Source organism: Nymphalis io, chromosome Z (genome assembly GCF_905147045.1).
Source record: "Nymphalis io chromosome Z, ilAglIoxx1.1, whole genome shotgun sequence".
In the NCBI taxonomy this organism is placed as follows: Eukaryota; Metazoa; Arthropoda; class Insecta; order Lepidoptera; family Nymphalidae; genus Nymphalis; species Nymphalis io.
In genome coordinates, this window is record NC_065918.1 from 9,546,041 (window position 1) to 9,559,783 (window position 13,743).

The following is a 13,743-nucleotide window of genomic DNA, read 5'->3' on the forward strand; positions in this document are numbered from 1 at the left end:
AGTATGAAAAGGATTTAATATATGACACACATTCGTTGTTATAATAAGACAGGACATGTTATTTAGCTAATTGCTTTTTAGGTTGAAATTTATATAGTTATTATGATTAGTTATGGCATAATTTGTTATGTTGAATAGAATTGTAAAAAAAATAAAATATTATAATGAGAGGCGAGTGGCTCAGTGCTTATCATACGTGTCTCTTTACTAAGTATTGCGGATTCTTCCCTTCTACTCAAGAGGAGAAGAGCGTTAGCCTAGCAATGGGACGTTATGCTATATGTATACTGCTACTTATTAAAAAAATATATGTATTAAGTACTATATTACGTAACAACATGCTTAAGCTATCTATTTAAGATTTATTTTTATCTACCTTATACCTAAAATCTCCCTTCCAAACGCAAGCAATGCCGCGGGTGGAAACTATATATAAATATATATCAGAATATTGAAATATTTCTAGTGGTCTTTATTTTATGGCATGAGTATGTTCAATAGCCCAAGTTCAAGTAAAACAGTGCCTATGTATAGAAATTTCCAAATTCGAATCCGTGGCTTCGGAGATAAGATAACTAGATATAAACTTTCTCTTTTTTTCAAATTAACATACACACTACATTATCTTATTAAAGCCAGATTAATTTTATAGATAATTAATCTATCGTAGGTGTATAAATAAATTAGTTTAATCTTAAATTAAACGGAATTTTAAATTTTGACCTTATTTACTTATATAAAAATGTGCTTTTAGTAATTACGAAATCGCATCACGTCATTTCATTTGATTTGTCACGAAAATTTAAGCACTATTACAATATCGTATGATTTATTTTGCTTTGGTTATTTAAATCATGGGTTCACATTTCCGACACGTGGCATCTCTCTATAGACTCATTGTTAGGGTAAAAAAACAAGCCAAAACTCACGTAAATTTCCCTCCACTAAAGGAACAAAAGAACAAGCATTCTTGGGAAAAAGCGGTGTAGTTTTAGCAATAGAAGGTATTATTAGTACGCCTCTTTGTATTAATTTTTTCCCGTGGTGTTTGCGTGGGTGAGGTCACTGGAACAAACGCGAGGTATTTGTAAATATTCATAATTCATAAATCATAGTCTTAATTCAATTAGAATATCACTTCTATTCAATTTATTAATATTTGATTTATTTAAAGTTTACATCTACAAGTCTTATTTAGGATTTTTATTTTTGTTATGACTGTGAGTTAATTAGTTTTCTTATGATCGTCAAGTATATGTCATTAACATGTCAGTAAAATGCTGCAACCTGAAATGATATAGTCATATACTTATATGTTTGCGTAAAACAGTAATTCTTAAACTTTATTTCCGAAAATCGAAAATAACGCTACACCATTATATAATTATATTGAATCTTAACGTAAAGTCGTATGAAAAACAATAATAGACAGCAAGTACTATCAACTAAGTATCTTTGTATATTACTAGTATAGCCCGCGCTGACCTTTTCCTGCCAGTGTATACATATAAATATAGCTATACCGGTAAATACTAATAAATAATAATATTATATAGAATCAGTAGCTATCAATTGTCATGGCGACCGCTTTAACGGCACCATATCAATGTAAAAATATATATATGTAAAAATTAAACATAGTTGGTAATCGTTCAAACAGTGTCGAAGTGTAATAATGTAAAACAGTTATACCAACATCCGCTTATATAATGATATGTATGTGTATACCTTTATAGAAGTTGAAATTAAACACCTGGTCTACTTGGAGTGTAAATCAAATCGTTCCCCCACTACCTCATTCAGTGAGCAGAAATAATCTAATTTTGTTACCGAATTCGTGTGCATTAAGAACCATGTGCACGTGCTCCGCATTATTTAATTGAATGATAATTATGTATTTACAAAGTTTAATATTGTTTTAATTTTTAATTTTAAATGTACATATATTATGAAATATTTTTCTCCCGTTTCGAAATAAGTTAGTCATTCTGAGCGTGGTCAAGTAGAGCCTAAAAACTACATACGCGCCGTGATAAATATATAAACACTATCACTATAAAAATAACAGTATTTAACGGTTAGCAAAACTTTATTTAAACTAAGTTTAGTATAAAAGAAAGAAAAGTACTAAAGCGTAGTATATATTCAGTATATAGCTACTCCCAGTCGATTACACTAGCATTGATAACTTACTAAGCTATTTTGGCTCGAGAAAAATACCTTGTATGTATCATCAACTAATTAGTTGTATAACAAATACTAAATACTTACAGAATCTCGAGAGTTAACTGCTGAAATAGTAGAAATGTTCGCCGAATAAACATTTTAAATCACATAAAAACAACTGAGCATAGAATAGGTCACGCGTTGGACACGCGCCCTTACAAATAATACTCAATTTCAACCGTATAAAATGCTCTAGCGCACGTTCTTTGGCAATAGTGAATGTTGGAAAGCCGACAGGCCTTTCTAATGAGCGTGTGCCTTCCGGAGGGACTGCGAAACTTCATCCGATGAAGGACCCCCACTGTGGATCACATTCATCTCTAAAAGCGACGAACGTCCTCTTATAAATAATTTGTTCGAGTTGAAATGATAATGATTAATTAAAAAATTAATTATTTTAACACTTTTCTTCGTTATAATTGTTTTTATGTTACCATGCTCGTTCAAATGTATACGTTTCGAAACTTTGTTTGTGTTGGTGAATATCTGTAGTTGCAATCGCTTCGCCTCGTGTTATCTTTCCACGCGGTTGCGCGAATCGCTGATTTTTACTGTCGCCTCGAATGAGATCGAAATAATATTTTCTATAAGCTTATCACTTAAGTAAGCTGTTTAAATTGATCAATATTCATTACAAGGTTACTATTTTAGATTATTATTATATTAGGATACTGAATAAAAAATCATAAATGGGAAAAATATAATTAATCAACATGAGTTTACATCGTGAATCCCACATTAAGTGCACGTAGATTATCATTTGACCAATACTACCATTAACCTCTCAAACCCTGCTAAATAGCTTGTTTATGTTGATCGAATCACATATCACTCACGATCGCGTCTATTCTATTAGGCCTTTGATAATCCGCCCCTATTTGCAATGGGATCCGATTACATGGCCCAAAAGGAGTTTATGGACAAAAAATAGTAAAAACCGCTATAATAGACACGTGGCGAAAAATAATAAAGTTGGCAAAGAGGTTAGTAATGAAGAGAGGCGCGTGACCCGGCGCGTGCGTCGGCCGTGCGTAGTCATTAGTGCACGCGGGTGCGCGACCACACGGTACACGGGGCCGCCGAGACCACGCTGCGTTTATTCTGTCGAACACCAGTTATATAGGTACCATTCTGTACTGTAGTATGTTCTATTGAACTATAAAAAATTTATACATATCCATAAATTAACTCAGTTACAGGAAAAGTTCTAAAGTTTGTTTACCTTTGAATTTTATAATGTTGAATATCATTTATAAAGTCTATTGTTTGTATGTAGATAGAATAAGTGGCGATTGTAATCTTTTACACTAGTGTACTTTATTCCGAGATAGATAAACGAATGGACATTTTGTTACTAAGCTCCGGAATTATCGGTTCTTAGCCATCTAAAAAAAGGTATAAGTGTTATAAGTGATGATGACAGTTCGCTTCGAAATTCATTCACATGGAATATGATAAAAATGTCTTAGGTCAAGATAACACCTTTCATAGAAACAAAGGACAGGTGTCGAAGGCGCTATCTCAATTTTTTCCATAGTTTATCGTAAACAATAAACAAAAGTGTCATTTATAATCATTTTAAGCCAAGTATTACATTTGTTTTTTTAATTTATTTATTTACAATAAAATTAATTAAAAACCTATAGTTTTATATGGTAATATTATTAGTGTATAGTTTTCCTGTAATGATTTATGTAAATATAAAATTTATTACTATTTTTAAAACAAATAATAAATAATTATATTTATGGTAAAAAAGAGGGACACTAAAATATGATATCAAAAGTCATACAAATAAAAAAGTCCATCCCCAATGATTATCAACACCAGTAGGACCGTGAAATTGTTCATATTTTATAATATTTGCTAACTTGCTACGTTCAAATAGAACTAATTGTTTCCACCCCTTGGTTTATACTTTTTCAAATCTTCTTTGCTTTATTTGTCCAAAGCTAACGGTGCAAGTCAAAGCATTTAAGTTTTATGAATGCTACGAAGTTTATTTTAATAATTAACAACAAAAATAATAACTAATCAAAATTATATCCTATAAATAAAATTTATTTAATTACCTTTAAATTATGATACGTATACGATTTACTGAAATAGTTGGCAATTTATGTGTCTGTAATACTTCAGAAAGTTTAACAATAACATGACACATTACATTTCTATATACATTTTTTTTGTTATATAGAGTAATCCAGGATACTGTACCGTCAACATGTATCGCATGTTGATAAAGTTTAGACGTTCTTAGTAATTATTCATTTAATGCCTAATTTTTCGCTACACTTAAACTTTTCTGGAATAAAATATAATATTAAGTAGTAAGTGGTATTGTATTGAATCTCACAATTGCACTATAATAATATTTTACACGTTAGTCGCTTGACGTAAGTAACTTAGTCCAAAGCACCGTTGCAAGTGTTTAGTCGACATTAAAATATTCAAGCTGGGGTTGATGTATTTACGGATTGTTAAAATTTGAGAACATTGTTTGATTTTTATTTTTCCTTTGTGCCATTGTATTGTTATGATACACAATAAACACAAATACTTATGTATCAACAATCAACGTGAGGTTCTTCGATTATTATTTAGGATAAATGTATTATTGTTTTAATTTTCAATAAAATAATTATATCTATAGTATAACGGATAGAGAATCATTGGTAGTTAAATTAATGGTGACAGTTTATGTACAGCGTGTATCACTTAAGATAGGGAGAGGGGATAATAGCCGGCTAAAACATTAAAGTGGAAGTGAGTAGAGTTTACTTGCTGGCTTACACCTAAAAATAGTTCCAAAGGCGACTTTTAGAGTAATATAACAAGTTTTTGATTTTACACGTCAATTTAAATATTATATTATTATGTTCGCGTTTTTATTGACATAACGATAAATATGTTCATTCTAGTTGTTACGCTCGACGGCGCGTTCTTTAGACTTGAACTAACGTGTAATAATTAGGTTTATTAATACTGGTTATGATTGTATATTCGATATAAAATCAATTTAACTTCAACAGAGATTAAATTCATTAAAATCTATCAATTTATACAAGAATTTAGTAAAAAATCAAAAAACATCGGCGAATTATTTTGTCCTTAAAACAGTACACCCTACACAATTATACATAAAAAAAAAACTTTACAGGTAAAGAGGGTCAGATACAGCATCTATATAAGCACTATAGATTTGGTGATTATATGCAATAAAACTTTATATTTTATAAGATACTGTTTATCAAACTTAGTGTTTATTTTTCTATATAAATAAATACGGTACGACAGATCCGTTCCATCTCATCCTGTAGGTGTCGTTGGAGTCGACCAGGGGAATTCGTGATAAGCGAATCCATCAATTAACTACATACCAGCAAAATCAGACTTCCGGCATGCAACTTTCACACTGCCACAACTTGCAACTTGCCACTGCGACCACAAATAAAATTATTTAAAATAAATAATTTTTTATTTTGGTTTTACGATAAAGTTGCAATATTAATCAATTATAATATATAAAATGAACACTACAAACTGATCACGTTTTCACGAATTGTTAAATTATGCAAAAAAAATATTTAAAATATGCTAACAAAATGCAATTTCAACAAAGCCCATGTGTAATGATTGAACATGTACGATCGTTTGGACGACCTAAGTGTGGACACTGCAGAGGCACGCGCCGCGTTTTACATGGTCTCGGTTTGGCAACAGAAACCGACTCGGATTTCCCAGGAGGTAATGGGAATCGTTGTATTCATTGTGGCTTACAATGCTAATGATAACGACATGTCATAATTATATCTATATGCAAGATTAGGTCTGACTATAAACCTTATACAGCGGGTTACACATTATTTTTTTTATTTTTTTTGTCATTAATCTGACAGTCGATACAATAATATAAAGATTTGTTTAACTACCGCTTTGCAACGTTAATTCCTATTAGTTAATGTTTAATTAGCACAATATGTTTGCGTAATTCCTACACAAAAAATATACTTTTCCATTAGTAAAACTATAAAGAGAGATTTTGTGTGATCTTCTGTGCATTCAAATAGCAATAACAATCTCGATTTATATTTCATTCCGCTAGGGGTTGACGTTGCAGAACCTGTTATATAAATGGTCTCAATTAGGTTGTACTGCGTCTTATTCCAAAGAGGAAATTAATAATAAGGTTTACATTCATAAAAATTGACGATCAATCTTGATCTGACTTAAAAAAGTAGATCCAATTGTTCTGTCCTATGGTAGGAATGTTTAGGATAGCAAGTTGAATTGAATGGGCAATTTTTTACAGTAACCTACGCTTAAATCTTCCATTTAATTCGATTAATTAATGTACTTAGCAATTATTCTGTATAGCAGAATGGGATGATTGCTTTACGGAGGAATTTCAACGATAGAACTTTTATAAAAGATTTTATATATAATATATAAAATATAGAATAAATTAGCTAAAGTAATTTAAAAATTAAAATGTTCATATATCACTATGGTATTATTCCGTGCGATTATAATTTGTACAGTAATTATTTTTAATTTTAATCTGTATGTATTTAATTAAGTCTTTAATGTTAACATATAAAAACAGTACGAGAAAATAATATAATATTCTAATTAGCATATTAATAGCAATACTTGCTAAATAAAATGCAATCTCTAAAAATTAATTAAAAGTAATAATTATATTTAAATTATCATGCTAATATTATGAAGAGGAAAGTTTGGCTTTTGATTTCAGGGCAGACTTGAGTTAAAATAGGCGAAAACTGTCAAATACATTTTAAAACGAGTCAATCGAAACGTATTTACTTCAGAGGGATAACGGGGCTTATAAAGTATCGATTCTAGTAAAATAAGCAATATGAAATTAAATTAAATTAAGCGGAAAGATAAAGATCTATAAGAGATATTAATTTAAGCTAGCTATGACGCTTGCTTTCCCGGAACAATTGAAAAATCAAACCTTGAACGGATCAATCGAGCGAATTGGACGTAAGTCATATTTGTACGGCTTAAGCGCGTTGCGTTTGCTTTAGCTTAAAAATATATAGAGCCGTGACATTTGGCATAATTAAGGGGAAGAATGATACATTAAGCTGGACGATCGAGTAAAGTATAGGATTGAGGGCGTGCAACGCCCCCTTTGACATTTTTTTTTTTTTTTTTATAGAATAGGAAGGCGGACGAGCATATGGGCCACCTGATGGTAAGTGGTCACCAACGCTCTTAGACATTAGCATTGTAAGAAATGTCTACCATCGCTTACATATCCAATGCGCCACCAACCTTGGGAACTAAGATTTTATGTCCCTTGTGCCTGTAATTACACTGGCTCACTCACCCTTCAAACCGGAACACAACAATATCAAGTATTGCTGTTTTGCGGTAGAATATCTGATGAGTGGGTGGTACCTACCCAGACGAGCTTGCACAAAGCCCTACCACCATTAAAGAAACTTTCATAAAGACATGAAACTTTCATAAAGTCTTTTTTAACCATGTCTCTCCAATACAAAATACAAGGGTTCTTTCCAAATTTTCAGTCTCTGTATTATATGTAGGCTGTGCGGCGATACATTCATTCACGCAGAACGATGCATTTTATGTATTCCATTAAATTTATATGATTCCGGGTGATTTAATTACCAAAATAAATAAATCATTACCAATATTATCGGTTGAACGATCGCCCCTCGTGCCCCTCACAAACGCCTCTCTAATTGGCAAAGAGCGCCAGGGGATGATCACTGACATATGCCAATCTCTGACTGGATCATTATCTCCAATCAACCGTAAAATGTGCACATCAAATTTTAACTTTACAACTATTTAAATTTGCGGTAAAGTTTTCAAATATAAGCTTGTCATTATAGTAGTAATTAAAAAAAAAGAATATTATAATTCACAGCCACACATCACATATAATTGTTTTATTTCATATTTAAGTTTTTAATTAGTCCAAGTTCGGATGACTTTAATTATCGTGGATTATCTTACATAAATTTTATTATGCGTTACAACTAAAAAAAAAAAACAATAAGGCATTTGATGTGACAATAGTACAAAACGCGTTACAATAGTGAAGCACCATACATCATAAGGCTGTTCGCACACCACGCAATTTGCCACTAATGAAGTCATTGTCGCGACACCGACACATGCACTCTAACCGAGTAATTGTTCCATTCACTGAACTCAACCCTAGCGATTTAATTTTATGGTATTCGCCGCCCGATATGATAATCATCGAGTTTGAAATATTGCTTGTCAATTTGTGTTTGCTGGCGTGGTAATGATGTCGGTTGCCTTTATTGCCGGCTTCCGAGGCTCGTTACACAAACATCGTTATCATTAACGTAGAGAGTGTGATTGTGACTGTAGAGTTATGTATCGTGGGTTTACGTAATTGAATTATAGACATAAGTTGCGGTCTCCTATTTCTCGCTGGTAGGCGCAACAGCGCTCCGAGCAATAAAAAGCGATTCGAAACAGTGGGTGACTAACTGTATATGAAAGAACATGTTTTAAGTCTCCGTCATTCTTATATGCTATAAATTAAAATTCAAAACAAAACATAACAACTAAAAAGCGGGATATAAAGACAGTTAAGTACTTTTATCTTTATGCAAATGTAACATTTGAGGCATCCTTTATTGTATGATCCGTTATCTCTTGACGTGTAATATTAAAAGCTGCGCCGCGTCGGGGAGCGACAGGTGCGAGATCAAAACGTGTGTAATCTTACTTGGGTGTATCATAAGTCACGGGGGTCGAGGGTACCTCATGCGATCCCCTATGGTACAGTCAAGCGTCACTTGCAGCAGATTTTACGGATTAGCCGCTACAATGCTCCCTTCGCCACCTGATCTCTATGAAATGAGATGCGGCGAATGACCAAGGTATTATTTTGTACGCATTTTAGATTAAGCTAACTGAAGGGAAGCATTTGTATAAAGTTGACTTTTTATTTAGCTCCTAATTTTGTAACATATGAGGATATTAACTACTCATATAAAAAAAAAAACATTGAATCGTTAATCACACCTTACACACTATACATAAATTTACATTTACATACGCTTTATAATTTATACATTTCAATTCATATGCTTTATAAATTTGATTCAAGCTTACCATATTACAGTAACAGTAACAGCCTGTAAATGTCCCACTGCTGGGCTAAGGCCTCCTCTCCCTTTTTTTGAGGAGAAGGTTTGGAGCTTATTCCACCACGCTGCTCCAGTGCGTTACCATATTGTTTTTGCACAATTAATATTATAAACAGAGTTTTGAAAATTAGTTATGAGCAATATAATATATTCTATTTATAAACATTATATTATAATATAATATTCCCAAGAGCCGATATGACTCATTGACACATGAATATTGATCGTCGTTTGTGGGCTCAAGTCAATCAAGCACCACTGAATTGTCATGTGCTTAATTTATGTATATAATTCATCTCTTGGCTGTTGATAGAAAGCATCCTGAGGAAAACCATGTATTCACCAACCCGCCTTTGACTAGCGTGGTGAACAAGTCCCGAACGCTATCCGAAAGTGGAGAGGAAGCCTGCAACTCGTTTTTACCTACTTTATGCAAACTTTAAATTAATATACATCTAAAATTTAGTAAACTTGTTCAAATTCCAATTTACTTGTTTGACTAGACTATAAAGCCTCAGTGGGTAGAGAAAGTAGACCTTAATCGAGGAACGCGGGTCCTAATCCGTTCAATGGAGTAGAGTTTCATAGAGTTTTCATGTGCAAATCGGCATATCTCTGATGACATTCTGTAACATATACTTTACTATTTTATCTAGTGCTCTTCAACGAAGCAGCCATAAACCTCATAATATACTTTTTGTAAAAAAAAAAGAAATCGAACGGAAAAACCATTAAATTAAAGGCACTAAATATTTGTATTGTGCATATAATGCACTAGTTACCGTTCCGGCTTCGGGTAGCACGAGTAAAACCTTTTCCATGTTTCCAACTTGAAAGAATATACAAAGTTACCCCTCCAATTAAAAGAAAAAGGTTGAAATTTCCAATAGCAATCTTAGCGGGTGCACACTTTATAAAATAAACTTATGTTTCGAATTTCAGCTTTCTAGAATCAGTGATTCGACTGTGTTTGATAGTCAGGACAAACGATTCTATACTATACACATACATTTCATATGACCATTTAATACTACCATAGTAAAAAAGTTAGCATATCGTAAAATTCTAGTAGTAATATATATGTTGAAAAGAGGAACAAGAAAAAATTACACCTTTATCATATAAGAATAAAAAATATTAGGTCGTATAGTTTGTCTTATAAAATGTGTCATTCGTGTTAAAGTTCTTTATGTTATATTCGACAGTCTTGTTTATTTTGTACAAGGGATAAGAAAAATAAAAACAAACTTTACAGAAGTACATGCATTGTACGGTTTGTATAGAGGTAACACTCGCTGTGTGCTTGACATACATGTCTAATAAGTGTCGGCTCCGTAAAGAGCCTTTAAAAATACACAAGTGTAACAAGAAATTATTTTCCTTTACTTTTAATGATATTATTTAAAGTTTTATTGATAGCAAACACGTATTTAATGGATAGATAATCTTTTGAAGTATGAAATTCGATTAATTTTTAAGAATGATATCTACGTGAAAAATAATGCTTTATGATGATAATTCTTTTTCATAAAACAACTTAGTAATATATAAAAAACGTATACCGTATTTATAATAATAATAATTTATAGCGTAAAATAGCAGTACTTGCACCACCAACCTTGGGAACTAAGATGTTATGTCCCTTGTGCCTGTAATTACACTGGCTCACTCACCCTTCAAACCGGAACACAACAATAAACAATAAAATAGGTTTAAAGGGTAAGTGAGCCAGTTTAATTACAGGCACAAGGGACATAACATCTTAGTTTCCAGGGTTATGGGCGTTAATGACCACTTACCATCAGGTGGCCCATTTGCTCATTCGCCTACCTATACTTTATGCAATGCAACCATTAACAATATAGCGTAGTAAAAGATTTACTTATACATAAATATATAAATGATTATTAAAATAGTTTGATTTTACATCAAACGATATTTTTTTTAGGATTCTTTCTTATTAAAAGGAACCCTAATACTTCAAAGTTCAACATGTCCTGTCGGTACCGATATTTCGTACTAAGCCTCACCTGCCTGTCCGCCGACGATTCCCTTTAATGCCACCGACTTGTTCAAACTGGGGTCTATTCTCATATATGTAATTATTTAATAAGTTTTGGGAAATACATTATTATATGACTTTAAAATAAATTTGGTAAAAATTAAGTATTTTGCAGTTAACTATTTCTAAGTGTTGCAAATGATATCAGTAAACTCAGACATTGCAGAACTTACAAAATAGATTAAACGTGCGATATATGTAATCTCATGAATCTTTGTTGCACAAAATAACTTGCATTTGAATCTTGAGGCAGAACAAAAATAGGTTAATAACATATACGTTTTACGCTGTGATTTAAAACGACTTCATTTAAATTATACATTATTGTGTTTAATATCTTTTCGATCCGAATTTAATTTAATATATAAATTATTAAGCTTTTTTTATATGTTAAATAAAATCGTTTTTATATCTAAATATTTTTTTTTCTTTAACTCACAATTAGTGAGTATACTATATATAAGATTGACGTTAGAATAGGCCCCAGCTCCTGCGAAACTGCCGCGTCACCCGCCAGCCTACAATCATGGGCTCCTCGAGATAATTTCAATCGTTCATAATTTGTAGTTAACAAAAAATCAAGACTGTCGAATAATATAATTATGTGTGTTTTCTACGAGTGTGAAATGACTAGTTCAATAGGGCTTTCCGGCTCAGGCGAGAATGAAAAAATACGTAATATCATTGTATTAAAAAACACTAGTCCCTAGTTGAGCGAGTTTCTCTTGTTTTTGGCATTCCGTGACTCTAAATTGTAATTGCAGGCCGATGTAACGAAGCGTAACGGTTAATCGTAAGTCATGCCACGAAGACTAGTGAATTATTGATACGTTTTGGGTTTGTTAACATGTGATGAATTATAGTTTTTTTTTTGCTATTGTTGATTTTATTTATTTTATGAATTTTACGAATACAAACATTAACTGTACTTTTTTTGTTGTTATGTTGGAAAGGTCAACGGCATTTTCTTGCAGTTCACCATTTTTTTATGCAACAATGTTTTTGATAATTTTATTGATATCCGTTTGTCTTTACTGTAATATAATCAAGAGGAATATATTCTGATTGTACTATAATCAATGATCATGACATCACCTTATTAGAAATGTAATAAAAATAAGAACAATTATGTTCAGCTACACTTAGTATCTTCTGCAAACATAATTCGTCCGTTTATTTAGATTTCAACAATATTAAATACTTAAAATATTTTATCTGGCGTTAAGATTAGTTGTGCCGGTTAACTACAATTTCCCGCGTAGACCTGACCGCTATACTGTGAAATCTACCATCCACTAGCTTGGTATGTTACATAAACAAAATGTATTATCAAAACCAGTGCTCTCCAATGCGAAAAGTAAAACAATATTTAAATTAAATAACCTGTAAAATAATATAGCATTAGTTTCTCACATATCTCAAATAATTATTTAAATTTGATTATGTAAATGTTATTAATGAAAAATGAAATTGATATTGTAATTTAGCTATTACTCCATCGAACTAGTATGTACATAAATATTAAGGCTTGTTAATAGAAAGTAGTATCTATACTAATATCATAAATGCGAAAATAACTCTGTCTCTCTGTTACGCTTTCAAGACTAAACCACTAAGCCGATTTTGATAAAATTTGGTATGAAGCAAGCTTGAACGCCAAGGACGCATATATGCTATTTTTTACCCTATACCCGCCCTTCTCTCTCTAACACGCGGGCGAAGCAAAGGTCGATAACTAGTAGTCTATATATATAACAGTTTGAGATGCAGCGTCCCGTAAATTTAGCGTCGGGCGCTCCACGTACGCAGGCGGCGTATCGCGACATCATCGCACCTCACGTTGCAACGTCTTGCGATAAAACTGTACGTGCGACTGATATTTTGCTTGTGGGAATAGCTGTTGCGTTGAATTAGCGTGGCTGTTCAGAACTAGAGAAATATAAATTAGATATGTTAAATAAATTATATGTTGAAAATAAAAAATAACATTAATATGTAATAAAATAAATTCAACATTTATCAACATTGATAATTTCACAAAATAGAAATAAAAATATGCAGTACATTCAAAAGATTGTAAAATTGATTAATTGAGTTAACTTAATGTATTTTAATATGCTTATTTTATTATTTTAATCTCAATGGTATTCTCTTTGCAACCTATTATGAATAATATTATCTGGCTTGTGATTAAATTAGGAACGAAAGATTTATTTAACTTAAGCTAAGTTTGAGTTAATAAGAATATGGTTGAATAAAAAGGCTGCA

At 31.9% G+C, this 13,743-nt stretch overlaps 1 protein-coding gene across 1 annotated transcript in view; it reads left to right on the forward strand.

Annotated features, from left to right (window-relative positions):
* The window catches only part of LOC126780394 (uncharacterized), a 154,676-nt gene that overhangs the window by 107,527 nt on the left and 33,406 nt on the right, over positions 1 to 13,743 (forward strand). The gene's annotated exons all lie outside the window — the stretch shown is intronic.